The following is a 19298-nucleotide window of genomic DNA, read 5'->3' as shown; positions in this document are numbered from 1 at the left end:
TGGGAGTTTTGGGAGTTATAGCTGTTTATATTTTTCTACATCTAACATTTCAATAATTTTTTACCAAAAAACTTTTGTTTGTAGAGGTTTGCAACCATGTTAAATCAACTTACATATTTATTATTAGTTGTTTAAAAAAGTTTCATTCAAATCCTTTGAGAGTTTTGGGAGATATAGCCGTTTATATTTTTTTACATCTAACACTTCAATAATTTTTTACCAAAAAACTTTCGTTTGTCGAGATTTGCAACCATGTAAAATCGATTTAAATATTTATTGCTAATTGCGTAAAAAAGTTTCATTCAAATCCTTTGGGAGTTTTGGGAGTTATAGCCGTTTATATTTTTTTACATCTAACACTTCAATAATTTTTTACCAAAAAACTTTCGTTTGTAGAGATTTGCAACCATGTAAAATCGATTTAAATATTTATTACTAATTGCGTAAAAAAGTTTCATTTAAATCCTTTGGGAGTTTTGGAAGTTATAGCTTTTAAATTTTTTTTGTACATCTAAAAATTCAATAATTTTTTACCAAAAAACTTTCGTTTGTAGAGGTTTGCAACCATCTAAAATCAATTTAGATATTTATTATCTTTTATAAAAAAAAGTTTTATCCAAATCCTTTGGGAATTTTGGGAGTTAGAGCCTTTTTCATTTTTTTACCATTTGACTTTTTAATTAATTTTCACAACAAAATCTTAGTTTGTAGAGGTTTGAGACCATCGTCAGTCGATTTAGGTATTCATTGTTAATATCTGGACAAAAAATTATTAAAATCCCTTGGGAATTTTTGGAGATACGGGCATTATATTGATTAAATAACAGGGAGCGCGGACTATAAATTGGTCGCTGGCAACCGGCATATGCTGCGTTCTCGATTTTGGTTGCTGGTTATCGATCGGACGCTAGCTTCACACACATTGTACTAACATCGTAATTCAACTCGAACGAATTCAGAAGCGTACGCGGGCAGAGTTGCCGGATTTGTAACATCGTATCTTAAGTTACGATAAAACTGCATTTGCTCAAATAAAAATAATGGACATCTTAAGTATACTTACGATAAAATTAATGAATTAGAATGTGTGTATTATTATTGTATGTAGACATACGATGAACTGTTTTTATTAGATTTGCTGCAGTCTTCTTGTAACTCTAGATACAATGAAAATAAGTTCTTTATTAGCCATTTATAGAGTTTGTAACTTAAGTTACGATTTTATTAACGCCAGTTTTCTTGCGAAGCAGATACGATAAAACTTTTTTCTTTAAATTCCTGTTTTTTTCAAAAATTTTAATTTTTTATTATTTTAAAGGAAAGGGAAGAAAATTTCATACTAGAAAGTAGTCTTAACTCAATTTCGTCAAAAATCGAGTTACGATGTTCTTATTTGCGAGCGTCGATGTCAAAAAGAATAAAGATGTAAACAAATAAATGTAAATGATTTAGTTGATTATATTCCTTTATATTTAATACAAAAAAAAAACTTGCCCACTTCGGGTCCGTTAAAGTTAAAGGGACGTCTAAAAAACGATTTTTACTTGAAAATTTTTACATAGAATGTTGAGTTTGAACATTTTATTGATAAGAAAGTGAGGATGAAGTGAAAAAATGCAAAATTTTAAAAATTATAAAGGATTTTCTACTTACGTATAATTCACAATTACACCCGGCTTAACTATACTCTATTTGCGACTAGCCATCACGTTGACCATTATATGGATACCGCTTATCTAAAGAGCACCAAGCGACATTTCCTCGTTTGGAGAAACTTCAATTTGTATATTTCAAGCTATCCCGGAAATTGTATTGTAAAAATTTTGCAATGATGTTTAAAAAAAACATTCTATATAAGAGGTAAAATAAAGAGGATTATTGAATTTTATAAAAATTTCATAGGATCAAGGTCAAAAATGTCATTTTTGGTCTTTGGTTCCTTTTTGAAAAACTGAAAATTCAATAATCTGTTATAGTTGTCTGTTGGTTCCATATTGTATGATACAAATTATGATTATAAGGTAAAATAAAAAGCAATTATAGACAAAAATTTTAATTAGAGCTTTAGTAGAACTTTTGTTTTAAAACTTTTTTTGTTTATATTAAAAAAATAATAATTTTCTTCAATTTCAAAGTCAATTTCAGGTCCAAATCCTTCCAAGTCTTCTTCAAAATTTGCTATTTGCAGTTTGGTGTTATAAAAAATCTTACACGCTTCGGGAACTAAAGTCATAAGGCTTTGGATATCCGCTGCCTTTTTTTCGGAAATCGACTTTCCCTCTGGATATAATGTTTTTAGTTATGCTCTAAAATCTCCATTTAAAGTTTTGAGTTTAATACCTTTAGATCTTTTGTCTATTTTTAGCTCCCTGTAATCGACTTCGACGTACGAGTGTTTAAAAAAGATGCTATAGGGATTTTCTTTTTCGATTTTGATTATTCTAGCCTTTAGCCAATCAACCTTTTCACCTGTTTCAAATACCTTTCTGTTTGAAATAGCCTTCTTAGCATCCTCAATAGAGAAAAAGTAGTGGGTGTCCATTTCAGTTACAATAAACTTATTATTTTTCTTGCTTGATAAAATAATTGATTTAAAACCATCTAAGGTATAGACACGTAATTGGTGCTTCATAGCTCGTTCGATTTCTCCAAAATCAGTATCATTTGCTAAAAAGCTGTGTTCAGGGATTAGGTATTTAAAATATATTTTTTTAAGACTCTTATGTAATAATAATAATAATAATAATAATAATAATAATAATAATAATAATTCGTTTATTAGGACCAACAATATTAACCAAAAATACAGAAATTTCAATGCAATATGTCCTAAAAGGCTCCTGAGACACCTTACAATAGAAGTGTTGTAAGGCACTGCTTAAGCCCAAACACAAATAAATTAAAACTTTTACACTTTTAAATATTTAGAATCTAAGGTAATCATTACAAAATAAGGTAGAGTAACAAAATTGAAATAAACATAATTAAAAATAAATGCAAAATACAAAAATACATAATGGCCAAAGCAAACACATAATTTAAAATCATAGAACCATAAAATACTTAGAATAAATTTAAAATGTAAAACAGAAATACAGAGATATAAATAGAAACACAAAGCAAAAACAGCAAACAAAAACACAAGAAATCAAAAAAAAAAAAATACTATAACTCAACACGTAATTTAAAAACCGTTTTTCAAGAAATCACAGCTATTTAAGAGATCCAGTTAGACAAGCTTACCCCTATAATTCAGTTAGAGCCTATTTGTTCAACAATCAGAATTTGTTTAAGTCGTTTTTTAAAGTTCAACAGCGAAGTGTTTGAAAATGACGGTGAAAATAGGTTTATAGTTTTAGCCGCACAATATGAAAATGATCTTTTAAATATTTCTTTTCGATGTCTAGGTATGTCCACTAAGGACAGCCTTTAAAAGAAGAATTATTTTAATATTACGAATCTGCCCACCGCATGAATCGGACCACATAATGAGTTCTTAAATATTTGGATCTAGATAATTTTCAATAAAGTATTTTATGCATGATCCAACCTCTTGTGCTCCTCGACCAGCGATTCCTTCTTTCGAGATAAAACAGTAAGACAAATTTGTTGACGCACTATGTATTCCTTCATTGTACACAGAGAGCTGTCGTTTGTAGTATGTTACATTTGTCGGCAGCTTCGGTAAGCTTAGTACTTTTTGCATATCGTAACTAATAACGTCATGGGTCGCATTTGCTGTAGCGAAATCTACCTTCATTGCCTCACGTGCTTCTTTAGCTTTATTTAAATGAGCAATGTGTTCGAGATACATTTCTTGTTTTAAAGTCTCACTTTTCTGGTTTTGTAGTTTTACTTGCTGGCTATCACATACATTGCAAGTATCTTTTATTGGAGGCTTTCTTCTTAAATTGAAATTTTCATAACATATTTTTTGTAGGTACTTAAACTAACAAAAGGATTATTTTCAGACAAGTATAGTGAATGCATTTTTGGAACTGAAATATCAGGGTTTAAGTACTTTGCATCTGATCCCTAGTGTAATGCGATATGTAGGTTGGGAACATAGCTATGTGACCAAGAACAGCATCCTTAGTAATTTCGGATATTTTATTTAAACCTCCTGATTTCTTGCCCCTTTTATATTTAATGCAATGATTATTAAATTTTTTACTGCAGTATGAATTCTTTTTGTTGAGATTTGATATGTTTTAATGAACATTTCTCGACATACATTCTCATTTCCTAATTTATAAACTTTTGTGTAACCTCTTTTCAGACTGTTAGGAACTCTTTTTCTTTTTATTTCATTAACTTGAACTGTTGCTGCTAAAAATGCTGTTTGAACATCATAAGATCCTAAATCCCAAAAATTTTTAAAAAGTTCAGCTCGTTTTTGTTGCTCAACTTTTTCCTGACATTTCATTTTGCAGTTGCATTCAAAATCTATAAAAGTTTTTGATTCGACTCGTCTTCCTGTTACTGAATAATGTGGCAAGTTAGAGTCCTTTAATTTTTTTCGTAGTTTAAAAGTTTGCTCTGGATATTTCCTCTTTCTTCCTTTCTTTGGCCTCCTTTCACCATTTTCCTTAATACTTCGTAACTTTTCTTTTTTGCGTATTACCGCTAAAGGGTAATCCTCTTCTGAATCTGAAGAGGTAGTTATAATAATCTGTCTTTCAGGCTGTGGAATCTCTTCATCAGTTTGATGAGATGCTTCATTAATGTTTTCAGATGCCTGCAAGAGAACATTAAAATCGAAATAAGTTTTTACGCTTTTAACTACCCTTTATCTTACTACTTACAATGTAAAACTTCAAAACTTACATCTATGTAATTTTCAGTATCTTGAAGAATAGCCACGTTAGAAGATTGACCACAGTAATTTTCATAGGAGGTATCCAAGTTAATAAAGCTAATTTTATTCCACATTTAAACCGACAAAATTGGATGAGTTCCCAAAAAATCCTAAACAAATCAGGAAGACATTATCATGGTATATTTTTAATAGTTTTCGAAACCTAAAGGTTAAAAATATTAAAAGTGAAATTAAGAAACTAAACGTACAAATATCTAACTTTTATTTTATATTATATTTTATCTGTCGTGTTTATGTACTGACTAAATTATTTTTTTTACTTACGTTTTTCTCTGCAATTTGACTTATCTCAGTTTGGTTAGGTAAAATATTTTTCTTTCAAACCCCTGCTATTGCTAATGTCATTGTAGTCCAAAATGTTAATACTGTAGCGGAACGACCTCTACTTTGCTATAGTTTGTTCTATTAGAATATCGGGCGTCTTAAATATTTTCTTTATTTGTGGAAATGTATGACATTCTTTAAACCCTACATTTCTGCTCGGAGTATTCTTATGATTATTACTTCGTTTGTCACCATTTAATAAAGAAGTGTGGCGCCTTTGACTCCGTGATTCCGTTAAAGGGTTTTAATCCGGGTCAGTGCTTTTATTATTAAAACGTTGATTGAAGAGGCGAGGTTCCCTTTTCAATCAACGATTAAAAGGTAAGGTTACAACTGTCCTGTTTCTTGGCTAGTAATTTATACTATCTATTTTATTATTAAAAGGTGTTAAAACTAAGCCCGTAACTGAGGTGAATAAACTGAGATTTCCCGACATTAGTGGTTTTTTTGACCTACGAACCCCCGGGACTAAAAATCCCATTACAACTTGGCTGCCCAACTGGGACAAAGAATCCACGTCTATGGGTAATCCACGACCTCCAGTAGTTCATTCACCGAGGAACTTAAGATCTCGAAGACCATCAAACATGGATGGATCTAGGAACTTTTTAATCGAAGAGAGGAATACGACAGGACCATTACCGACAGTCGCTTCGGGGGCGAGTCCAGAAGAGAACGCATCTACAGGAGCAGGCCAAATAAACACCTCTACGAGAGCGAGTGCGGAAACGGGCGCAATCCGTAGAAATAATGGACAAACAGCCGCAGCAAGAGGGTTGCCGCCATACCCGGAACCCCCAGGAACACCGATTATAGCGTCTGCTACAGGTAACCCCTCTCCAAACTATTATCAGGGATTTAACAGCCAACCATTTTTATCAACGATGGGTCCAGCTACTAATCAATGTAATTTTATTCATCAACCACCGTTACAAAATATCCATAACATATTAAATTCAGATATTTGTGGGGAGGTTTTTTACTGCCCCAATCACTTGTAGCGCTCTCCTATGTAAGGAGAGACCTTACTTACAAATTTAAGGATTTAAGAAGAACTGCTCCACCATGGGGGCCGATTACTGCTTCACTCAACCGCCTTCAATTTCTGCAGCGGTTTTTTGTTGTAAAGTTAAATTAGTTCAAGAGAAAACAACAAAGTTCAATTTTGATTTGCTGCGAGCGTGTCTTCCATCTTACAACTGAAACGGAGACGATACCGCGAGACAGTTCAAATGCGACTCGCTGAGAGGTGACGAGCGACTGACACAAAGACGCCGCGCGGGTCGCGGTTATTTATAGAACACCAAAAGGCTGGTAGCGGCATGGTAGAAAAGCGACGTTGCCGCGGATTAACTTATTTTAAATTGTCTTGAATTTACAGTTTTTATCCGTTGTAGAATTACAACATATTCCCCCCCCTTGAAGTAACTACTTCAAAAAAAGAAAGTAACTGGTTAAGTTGCAAGCACAAGAAAGATACATATTATCTAGATTTAAGATTACAGAGGTAGCCTTTAGATTAAATCAATTCTAAACATTAGGCCAAAACTTGGTTACAAATTAAAGTCACTTAGAAACTTAAAACACTTACTTCTACATCTTTAAACTAAAAATTTCAGGAACTTAAAATTATGCTAACGACAATATAAATTAGGCTAACACATTATCTATTCTTTAGAACACTTAACAGTCTTGGTTAGCGCCATTAGGCAAAGGACATAATTTGGTAATTGGCCTGGTGAAGGTTCCATCTCTAGTTAATACCTTAACCACTCTGACTCTTTTGTCCTTGCCTGGTAAAAGTTCAATTATTCTAGCCATAGGCCAATGTAAAACAGGGGTATTATCCTCCTTTAGGAGTACTAAGTCATTAACCTTAAGGTTGGGACAAGGATATAACCACTTCGGGCGATTTTGAAGTCTATTAAGGTAATCTACAGACCACCTTTTCCAAAAAATTTGCCGAACGTTAGTAATTTTTTGCCATAAATCTAGTCGATTTTCGGGGACGTTTGTCACATCATGTTCAGCAAATGAGGTAAGAGATCTACCTATTAGGAAGTGTCCAGGAGTAAGGAATGTCAAGTCTGAGGGATCATTTGATATGGCACAGAGTGGCCGTGAATTTAACACTGCCTCAATTTGGGTCATAACGGTGCTAAGTTCTTCAAATGTGAATTTTGTATTCCCTACTAGTCGAAAGAGGTGGTGTTTTGCGCTTTTAATAGCGGCTTCCCAAATACCTCCATGGTGTGGAGATCGAGGGGGTATGAACTTCCATTTAATCTCAGAAGTTGCCAGAAAGGTTTGGATAGCCTGAGAGATACTATTTTTAGAGAGAAAATCATGAACCTCCTTGAGATGGTTACTGGAACCTAAAAAATTTGTTGCATTGTCACTAAAAATTATCTTTGGGTTTCCTCGTCGGCTAACAAAACGTTTCAGGGTGAGTAAAAAGGCTTCAGTTGAAAGGCTAGACACCAATTCGATATGGACTGCACGAGTAACCATACAAACAAAAACAGCCATATAACATTTAGTTATTGGTGCCCTTCGAAGATTAGAGCTCTTAATAAAAAATGGGCCTCCAAAATCAATACCTACATTTGAAAAGGGGTGAGAGATACACACACGTTCTCTTGGCAAGTCAGCCATAAGTTGGGCAGCTGCTTGGGCCTTAAATCTAAAACAAGTTAAGCAAGAGTGAATTATTCTTTTAATTTCTCTAAGCCCATCAAGAGGCCAGTACCTAAGTCGAACATTGGATAGAGTATTTTGGGGTCCCGCATGACACAATCTTATGTGTTCCCTTCTCAAAAGAAGTTGCACAATATGAGACCTTGAAGGTAATAATAAAGGAAATTTCTGTTCAATAGGAACTTCTGAGTTGCTGAGTCTACCACCAACATGCAGCATTCCATCCTTGCCAATAAATGGGTTTAACTTTAAAAATGGTTTATTTTTCAGGGGTTTCTCATTCAAGAGTTGTTTAATTTCGTAGAAAAAATATTGATTTTGAACCAAAGCAATTAATTTGTTCTCAGAGTTTTTAAGCTCCTCTACTGTAAGAGATGTGTCTTGTTCCTGAGCTAATTTCCTACATTTATTAATGAATCTTAAACAGTACGCAAAGCCACGTTGTAGCCTTGTAAAATTTGAAAATCTGCTAGATAAGTAATCACAAAACTGTTCCGATGAAACTTTACTCAGATGACTACATACCCTTTCTTCGGGTGGATTTGGAACATTGATTTGTACATTATAGGTTCCTAAATCAAAATTAGTATCTTGTAAAAAAGGTGGGCCGTGCCACCAGAGATCTGATTTTATCAAATTTGAAGGTGTCATTCCTCGAGAGAGAATGTCCGCTGGATTATCCTTCGATTTTACGTATCTAAAGATATAATTAGAGGCAACTTCTTGTATTTTTGCTACTTTATTAGACACAAACTGAGTCCATCGAGAGGGAGAAGCACGAATCCATGCTAATACAATCTCAGAATCTGTCCACAGGTTTACCGTAAATGAACAAGGAATTTGCTCCTGTAGAATAGTTACTACTCTTCTAGTCAATTTACTACACAAAAGAGCACCCAGAAGCTCCAATCTAGGCAGTGTAATATTTTTTATTGGAGACACTCTGCTTTTTGAGGAGATAAGTATGCAAGATATACATTTATTTAAGTAAACAACACGCATGTAAACACAGGAGCCATATGCCTTTATGCTGGCATCTGAAAAGGAATGAAACTCTAGTTTTAAGATATTGGTTTCAGTCAGTAATGGTCGCGGTACATTTAGACCCTTGAGAGCGGGAAATTCTGTTATAAACTTTAACCATTCCTTGTGAATATCTGGACTTAAACAATCATCCCAGTCTAATTTAGCGATCCATACCTTTTGCATGATTATTTTTCCAATTACTGTGATTGGGTTGATGAGACCAATTGGATTAAAAATTTGAGCTATTATAGAGAGGACTTCTCTCTTCGTATAACTATTCTTTATTTGGAGATTGGGTAAGGACACTGAAAAATAGTCACCCTTTGGATCCCAATAGAGTCCTAGCACCTTGTTCGAACCATTTTCTGGAGCAATTATATAATTTTGCTCTTGTGATGAGTTGGAAATATCCTTGAGAAATAAAGTGGAGTTGGAGCACCATTTGTGTAAATGAATACCAGCCATGTTAAGAAGTTGAGTCACTTCAGAATAAGTCTTTTTTAATGTATCAAGGTCATGGGTTGAATAGAGAATATCATCCACGTAACATGTATTTAGGAGTGCCATACTTCCTAGAGGAAATTTATTTTTATTTAAATTTGCCAACTCAACTAAACAACGTGTACTTAAGAATGGTGCACAATTTGTGCCATATGTCACTGTCTGAAGTTCTAGACATTGCAATTGTTCACAAGGAGAATCACGCCACAGTATATTCAGCAAAAACGTATGCTTAGGGTTAATTCTGATCTGCCTGAACATTTTTTGAATGTCTGCAGTGAAGGCAAACTTAAAGAGTCTAAAATTTAAAAGGACATCATAGAGTTCTGGCTGAATTGAATAGCCTTTAAGCATAATGTCATTAAGGGAGACTCCGCTGGTGGTTTTCATGGAACCATCAAACACTACCCGGAGTTTAGTTGTGAGATTATCCTCTCGTAACACACAATGATGTGGCAAAAAGAATTTTTTGTGAGACAATTCATTCGTAAGGGTAAGAGGAATAACTTTAGCATGCTGCAAGGAAATGTATTCCTCGATAAAGGATTTATAGTCAGAGTAGAGCTTCTTATTTTTACTAAGTTTTGATTCAAGATTCAAAAATCTTTGTTTTGCTCTATAAAAAGAGTCACCTAACTTTTGAAATTCATTCGGAGTTTTTAAAGGTAAATCGACTTGAAATCTTCCATTTGGCAAGAAAGTAGTGGTAGCCTTAAAAATCTCTTCGGCCTTATTTTCTAAAACGAGTGCAGATCTTTCTATTTCTTCAACCTCCCAGAATTTTTGCATAAGAAATTCTATTGAATTTTGTTTAGGGTCACATATTGGGCTAGTCTGAACAAAAAATGAGAAGTTTGACATATCTGAAGCGTTTTCCTCAGGTTGAGTATTATAATTCAGGTTCCTCTTATAATTTAAGGAACTTTCAGGAAGAGATCCAGATATAATATATCCAAAGTAAGTATTTTGTAGGGTGGGTAATCTCTTTCCTAACTTAATGAGTCCATCAATTAATATTTCATTGTAAACATCACAACTGAGAAGTATATTAATTGGACCAGGTACAGAATATGTCGGATCAGCAAGCTTAATATTCTGAGGTAGTGAGAATCTATTTATATTTACTTGGGGCAATTTTGACGTTATTTTTGGCAATATTGCACAAGAGACATCAAAATTGATGGTAGTGCTGTTATGTGGAAATATCTTTATGTCCACCATAAAATCTGACATTGAACACTTCTCAGTAAGAGTGGAAATTTCAAGTTTTCTTGAATATGAGGTAAGCTTTAATTTATTACATAAATCTTGGGTTATAAAGGAAGTCTGACTTCCATTGTCTAGAAGTGCCCTTGCTGTTACCGGAGTTCCATCCTGGGTATACAGTGTAACAAGGGTTGTGGCTAAAAGTATATGACCTTTTTGGCCTGTCTGAGCAATAGCTGAGAGGCATGAGGCTTGATTTTCAGGCTGAAAACCTTCTAAGGGATCTGATATATCTTGTGTCGAAGAACTGGACGAATTAGGAATAACCACGGGAGTATCTTCCTCCTGTTGTGTAGTTATGTGTAATGTTTGAGGTCTTGGACTCGAAAAACTTGCTGTTTTAGCAGGGTTTTGCGATGAATGATGGCTAGAGACTTGGGCGCTATTGGAGGGGTTGTAAGAGAGAGATGAAATCTGATTTCTATTTGTCTGGGAAGCACTTGAGGGAGTACTTGTAATATTTCTTGTTGCTGGGTAACTTATGTGTAAAAGGGAATGGTGTCGACCATTGCAGATGTTGCACGAGACCTGGGAGCTGCAGGTCCCAACCATATGTTTTGTGCCTAGACAATTTCTGCACAACTGTTGAGTTTTAGTGAAATTAAATCTATCCTGTGGAGAAATTTGTTTAAATTTATCACAATGATATAACTTGTGATTTGTCGCTGAACAAAACAAGCATTTTAAATATGGGCCAGTCGAGGGGCCAGTTGACCTAAAGTTTTCAGCATTATGTAGGGTAACCTTAGATGGCTTAGATTCTTGTTTAAATTCATTAAAGCTGAGCTTTTCTAATATTTCACATCTTTTTTCCAGAAATTCATGAAACTGAGCAAGAGTGGGAATTGACTTAGGACCTATTTCATATTCGAAGGCTCTATGAGTAGAATGATCAACTTTTTCTAAAAATATTTTAATGAGAATTAAATCCCAGTGTTGCACTGGTACATTCATATTTCTGAGAGCTTGCAGTGTTTGTTTAGACTGAGTTAAAAATTCTCTTAAGGTCTGAGAGTTTGTCTTCACTAAAGAGGGAGCCTTCAGCAGAATTAGAATTACAACAATATTTTTAGTAGTGTAGGAGATTTCGATAATAACGGTAGCATTCATCCTATTGATTTTGTAAACCAAATTGAATTTGTATGTAGAGCATATCAGGTACTATTTAACCAAATTAGTTTTTTACTAGTTAAGAAATTTATAGGAAAGACAAAGTCTTGGGCTGAGTCTTTTCTTACAACATTTATTGATTTTTATAGTTTTAAGACAGCTTTTGTTAATTTTTTTTGGAATGAGACAAGACAGTTGGACGTGACCTTTCAAATAAAAGCTGCGCGTTATGAGGGTGGTTCATATTCCGAGCATTTTACTAAGTATATAGCAATGGCAAAACACTTACAACCGGCTTTTTTCCGAAATTTCACTGATTTGCATTATAGCCAGGCATTTTCCACCTCATATTTCGTCCCTTTTAGTGGGCATAAATAATTTTTCGGATGCATTAGCAAGGCTACAACAGGCCGATTGTTTTAGCTCAAATTATAATAATAGTAATAATACTTATGGTTCAGCTGGTGGAAACTGTCGCTACTCATATCAATCAAATATGCCTCAAAGGAGTGAAAAGTCGGAAAGACCACCATTTCTAAGTGGTAATTTTAATAAACATGGGCCTAAACAAAATGTCCGGACCGCGACCATAGGTCTCCACCAAGATATTTTGGAAGAGACGCAGGAAAACTGGAAAGATCTCTGTCTTTCCGCCCGGAGGCAGAGCAGATAAAATTAAAAGGGGCCATGAATTGTAATTATAATGATAATAATCCCATTGATGAATTGTTGTATGAATGTGATTTTGAACACTCAGTTTTAGACACACGTTCTCCAGTGATTTCTCTTAAAATTTTCCATTTTAATTTTCCAGCGCTTATTGATACGGGATCAGAATGTTCGTGTTTATCTGGAGAAGTTTACGAACAACTCGGAAATCTGCAAAATCAAATACCATCTTTTTCAGTAACGGGTGTAAAGATGACTGGGGCTTTTAAAAGTAATGAAAAGCGGGTAACTCAGCAATTACTTGTGGAATTTTTAGTTTTGGATAAGTACATGTTTATTCATGAATTTTTACTAATTTCAAATTTATTATATCCTATTATTTTGGGTGCAGATTTTTTACGTATAGTAAACGCTAAAATAAACTTAAAAGATAATTTAATTTCGGTGTATATTGATAAACAAGAGATTAACATTCCAGAGATAAACGTTCAACACGAGTATGAAGTGCCAAGAGAATTGTTAAATATTCGACCGGTCGCTGTACGCAAAAATAGTTTTAAAGATAACAATGTTGTTATTAGTGAAAGAAACATTTCTTTCAATACCGAGTTCATAGATTCTTTGAATTATCTTTTCGACACACAAAAGCTTGGCCTGAAAAATATTTTAAATAAATTTAAACACATATTTTCGGATATCCCCGGTAGAACAAACTTTTATACACACGAAATAAAATTATTTGATGAAACCCCGTTTAAAATTAAACAGTACCCGATACCAATGGCGCATCGCGAAGCCAGTGGCGAAGCGTGAACTTTTCTTTCAGGTAGACAAACAATAAAAATTGTTAATTAGAAAAAACCGGTATTCAATATTATTCACTTTAATGAAATAGAGAATGAAAGCACATGAAATATTAACTCAAAGAGAAAAATATATAGTGATATAAAAAAGAAAAAAATAATTACTACTAGCATAAAAAGATAGATAGATAAAAATAAATACTACTTACAAAAAAAACACAACATAGGTATAACCATAACTTATAAATCCATAATATCCATTATTTTAAAATTAATTAAAGACAAATAAAAACACAACTAAAATACAATTGCCAATATCAAACAATCGTTCATAAATAACCCCTAAAATATCCACTAAAAAAATCTTTTCTATACACCCAAAAATAAAAATACTAATTATTAAAAAATACAAAACTGAAGATGTATTGCGGCCGACCAGATCAAGCGTGTCCATGAACAATAACCCTCAAGAGCATAATAAAATAGCTGGTCGACTCCGATAGACAAAAGCTCAAATGTCTTTCCCGCGAGTAAATTTTGCGTACGTAATAGGCTGAATACTGATGCGGCTGGACCTCTGTCACCTGCTTGATGCGTAAATGGTTCGATTAGATGCTTCAAAGTTCGGAAGACAAATATCAATGTGTCTTCCTGGGGCTCGTATACATTAATTGGGTGTCAGCCCTGCATTTTTATTTTAATTGGTGCGTCAGGCGGGGCGCGCCTTAAATATTATAGATAGATAGATATTATAGCCGTTTAGATACTATATAATAATAGTAAGGAGAGCGACTACATTCTGTGTTATTTTTTTTTAAATTTTAATTCAACAATTACATTAATTAATTACGTGATAAATTAATGACAAATAACTGGATAATTTTGGGTAGACAGTGTCTACCTTGTCTACTCGTACGCTTCGCCACTGCGCGAAGCGGTGTTTCGTGAAATCGATAAAATGGTAAGCTGGGGTATTATTGAGAGGGCCGCTACCGCTTACGTGAGTCCGCTGCTGTGTACAGTCAAATCTGACGGGAATGTCCGAGTATGCTTGGATGCTCGCCATTTGAATACACGTATGGTGAAGGATCATGAAATGCCGCGTCCTATAGATGAAATTTTAAAATTGTTTTCTGGCGCGAAATTTCAAACTTGTTTGGATTTATCGGCGGGTTATTGGCAAATTCCTTTATCTGAAAATAGTAAAAAATATACTGGGTTTTTAGTAGGAAATAAAACTTACGTGTTTAATGTCTTACCTTTTGGTATTTGTACTGCCGTAGGGTCTTTTTCAAGAGCGATTTCAAAAGTAATAGGGGATTCATGCGCGGAATTTTGTGTAAATTACTTAGATGATCTTCTTGTTTTTTCGAGGACTTTTGAGGAACACATGGAACATTTGAGCGAAATTTTTGAAAGATTAGCGAACGCCGGGTTTACACTTAAGTTTAAGAAATGTTCTTTTGTACCCGAATGTTTATCGTTTTTGGGATATACTTTAACCACCGAAGGAATAAAGCCAGATAAATCGCGAGTTGAGGCAATCGAATTTTTTCCGCGACCAAATAATAAAAAAGAGGTACAGTCTTTTTTGGGACTCTGTAATTTCGATAGAGCGTTTTGCGCTCAATTTTCTACACTGGCAGAACCACTTACGCAGTTATTACGTAAGTCCTCTAAGTGGAACTGGAAAGAAGAGCAAGAAATTTCGTTTTTAAAATTAAAACAAAAGTTAACCAACGATGTGCTCTTATATCATCCCCACGAAGATTTTGAATATTGCGTTCAAACTGATGCCAGTGACGTAGGATTGGGGGCACAGCTTTTCCAAAATATCGAGGGCAAAAGAAAGGTTATTGCTTATGCAAGTCGTCTTTTGCTAGACAGAGAAAAAAATTACAGTTCTTGTGAGAAAGAGGTATTAGCTATCGTTTGGGCAGTACATAAGTGGAGGATATTCCTTTTGGGAAGGCATTTCCAGGTTTTCACAGATAACAAAGCATTAGTATACATCCAGTCTTGTCGGCTGCTCACTCCACGAATTTCTCGATGGGCTCTTGCTCTGCAAGAGTTTGATTATACGATTCATTATGTTAAGGGCTCTGAAAATATAATTGCAGATACTTTGTCTCGATACCCTCATTCCAGGTTATCGACTCCATCGAGCAAGCGATTTAGACTGATGTCCTCCCTCTGTTGTTCTGGGGAATTTACGAGTCAACTGAGAGATTTGAGTAAACTTCAATTGAGTGATCCTGTTTTCGGTGAGATTATTAGATCCTTGCAAAAGGGTAATTTAATTAAGCAATACGTAATGCATGGGGATCTGTTGTTCATCCGTAAAGCTTTCGATGATCCGAACGTTTTGTGCATACCATCAGTTTTACAGGAAGCTTTTATCCAGCATTATCATGAAACTCTGGGGCATTTTGGTGTGTATAAGACTTGGACATTGCTACGGCGGGATGTATGGTGGAAAAATATGTATAAAGGAATTAAAAGCGTTGTGAAGAAATGTGACATCTGTCAAAGAACAAAAGTTTCTATTCTGGCGAGGCCTCCTTTACAATCAATCATCGCTAATAAAGTTAATGAGTTAATTTCTCTTGATCTTTATGGGCCGCTACCGAGGTCTCGAGGAGGTGTAACTTATGTTTGCGTAATCGTCGACGTTTTTTCTAAATTTATTACATTGTATCCTCTTAGAAAGGCCACTACTAGAGCTATCCTAAATCGCTTGCTGCTCGAATATTTTCCTAAGCATGGGGTAATTCAACAAATTTTGACTGATCATGGTACTCAATTTACCGCCAAATCTTGGAAGGATACTCTTCTACCCTTAGGGGTAACTGCGGTGTTCTGTTCCGTTCGCCATCCTCAGGCCAATCCTGTCGAGAGGTACATGAGAGAATTGTCTCGTCTTCTACGTACTTATTGCAATGAAAATCATCGCCGGTGGGCGTACGAGTTCCATATCCATATTCGGTTATCCATGAATCCACCGGGTTTTCCCCTCGAGAACTACATTTAGGCTTACCGCCTTTATCCCTATTAAGAGAAACTGTTAGTTTCCCTGACCTTCCGCCAGATTGCCCTGAGCGAAAGTTGGTGTTAGCCCGTGAAATGTTACAAGTCGAGCGGAAAAAAGAAAAATGTCTTATCCATCGCGTCCTTCACCGAAATATAATGTAGGCGATTTAGTATTGCTTAAAGCAAATCCGGTATCCATAGCATTGGCTGCTGAAATGAAAAAAATGATGTTGTTGTTTGAGGGACCTTACAGAGTAAAAGCTCAGATTAGGCCTTTCACTTACATTTTAGAAAATCCAAGTACGGGAAAAGAGCGGGGACAATTTTATACCAGTCATTTAAAGATATATAATGCCTAACCACCTAATTTCATAGGTGATTACGCCGGGGGCGGTTGTAGCGGAACGACCTCTACTTTGCTATAGTTTGTTCTATTAGAATATCGGGCGTCTTAAATATTTTCTTTATTTGTGGAAATGTATGACATTCTTTAAACCCTACATTTCTGCTCGGAGTATTCTTATGATTATTACTTCGTTTGTCACCATTTAATAAAGAAGTGTGGCGCCTTTGACTCCGTGATTCCGTTAAAGGGTTTTAATCCGGGTCAGTGCTTTTATTATTAAAAGGTAAGGTTACAACTGTCCTGTTTCTTGGCTAGTAATTTATACTATCTATTTTATTATTAAAAGGTGTTAAAACTAAGCCCGTAACTGAGGTGAATAAACTGAGATTTCCCGACATTAGTGGTTTTTTTGACCTACGAACCCCCGGGACTAAAAATCCCATTACAATACTATTGACTGGTAAAACTTCAACTTTCTATAAAAAAGTTACAAATAACTATGTACTATATTAAATTTAAATACTACTTAATAAAACTTTTAAATTTACTTATTACTTACTTAAAAACTACTGCGGGCTAATTCCACCAACTTTTCACACCTGGTAAGATTTCTTTTCAACATTTTGATAAAAAAATTCTAAAACCATCAACCACCAACAAAAAAAACTGCAGCACTTACACTGAATAATATATATAAAGCACACAACAGAATAATAACTTTGAGGTTAGAAATACGGGAAGAACCAAACGACGCATATCGATGTCTATAGATTATCTAAACAGAACCAGTCCCTTGGATCGGTTTAGATAAACAAGGAAACTGTGTTTAGTTGAATGGCGTTTGGTTCATCTACTCATAGATTATACCACGGGTATTATTTTTATATGGGTATTTAGCAAAATACGGGTAACAGATAAACAGGTCGCTTGGTGCCATTTGCTCAATTTAGTCGTTTTGGCGCTTGGATCTCTTTAGATAAGCGGTATCCATATATGCTATTAATTTAAATTTAAAACCCTAAGTAACCAAATTCTGTAACTTAAAAGGATTTACATCACTTCTTTAGGTCATATACACTATACACAAATTTCCAGACGCAAATCAGGAATAAGTATCAAATATGTAAATACTAAATACGGATTAATTCATAAATAAAAGAGACTGTCAAATGTCACTTACGTGAACAACTATTATTTTATTATTTATTGGGAGTGGCTACTGTACTAGTACGAATATCGTAAATTTTCTGTCGTGTCTCATTATAGGTAAGTATTTGTTTATTAATATAATCATGGGACTATGTGGTTGGCGCACATGTGGAGTTGCGATTGCAAAAAGGGATTGGAACCTTGGTTTGGCGCTAAATAGTGGGTTAGGTAGTCGTTTGAGCCCTATTTAAGGACTGGGATAATAGTTAGGAAGAGAGGAATTATCGGCACAAACACTGTGTTTACTGTGTTTGTGCCTGTGTATACACAATTAGAGGTGTGCTTGTATATGCGTGTGTACATACAAAAAAAACGATTAAAATACTATTTTTTTTTTAAATCGTACTCGTACAGTAGCCACTCCCAATACATAATAAAATAATATTTTGTTGACGTGACATTTGACAGTCTTTGTTTATTTATGAATTAATCCGTATTTACATATTTGATATTCTTAATTCGCCTGTAAAAATTTTTGTTTATGACCAAAAGAAGTGATGTAAATTCTTCTAAGTTATAGAATTTGGTTACTTAAGGCTTTAAATTTGAATTAATAGCGTATATAATGATCAACGTTAGTCGCTAATAGAGTGCAGTTAAGCGGGCTGGAATTGTGCATTATACGTAAGTAGAAAATCCTTTATAATTTTTAAAATTTTGCATTTTTTTACTTCATCCTCACTTTTTTATCAATAAAACGTTCAAACTCAACATTCTATGTAAACATTTTCGAAAAAAAAATCGTTTTTTAGACGTCCCTTCAACTTTACCGGACCCGATACTTCATAGAAAGAAGAAAGAAAGAAATGTTTATTCATACATTACACAAGCTGTGTTTGTATAAGTTAATGTGAATATAAATAAAAATATGGAAGCTTTTCAATCGAACAACCTAATTATAACAAAATTAAAATTTGAATGAAATTGTTTTCTTATACTCTTATACCCGGTATATGAGTTCTCTTAAACTCATATACCGGGTGGCGCGTCGCCGAGTGGAACATACACGCATAGGAAATAACATAACCGCTGATAGGGGTTTTTATAGCTATTTTTGGGTTTAAAGAAAATCGATTTTTCAGTGCACATCTCGTGAGAGTGAACAAGCCGCTGGTATAGTTAATTCAAATTCGAAAAAAATCAATTTTTGGTGAAAAATTCGATACGGGGGGGTATACCCGAAAAATGAAAAAACCCAAACTTTGGAAGGCCTATATCTCGGCTTCTATAGGAGCTATCGGGAAAATTCCAACGGTTTTGTCTTAGTTTCGTCCTTCTGAATCCAACGAGACCATCCGCAAGGTCGTAGCTCCCCATATTAGCTGAGATCTTGCATTTTTGTGCCATTTTTTGAGCTCAAAAACGGGGTCGAAAATTGACTTTTTTCCGAATTTTCAAAGAGCTATAATTCCACTTGTTCTGGTCGAATTTCGTTATA

The 19298-nt window shown here is 34.5% G+C and overlaps 1 long non-coding RNA gene across 1 annotated transcript; it reads left to right on the top strand.

The window, feature by feature from the left end:
• The first annotated feature begins 5198 nt into the window (after positions 1 to 5198).
• LOC126739859 (uncharacterized) lies at positions 5199 to 13118 on the top strand. Its single transcript, XR_007661714.1, has 3 exons — positions 5199 to 5479; positions 5588 to 6031; positions 12618 to 13118. It is a non-coding gene; the product is annotated as an uncharacterized LOC126739859 (long non-coding RNA).
• The last annotated feature ends 6180 nt before the right edge of the window (positions 13119 to 19298 follow it).

This window comes from Anthonomus grandis, chromosome 8, assembly GCF_022605725.1.
Source record: "Anthonomus grandis grandis chromosome 8, icAntGran1.3, whole genome shotgun sequence".
Lineage (NCBI taxonomy): Eukaryota > Metazoa > Arthropoda > Insecta > Coleoptera > Curculionidae > Anthonomus > Anthonomus grandis.
The sequence above is the reverse complement of the archived record's forward strand: the minus strand, read 5'-3'. Positions and strand labels throughout refer to the sequence as shown.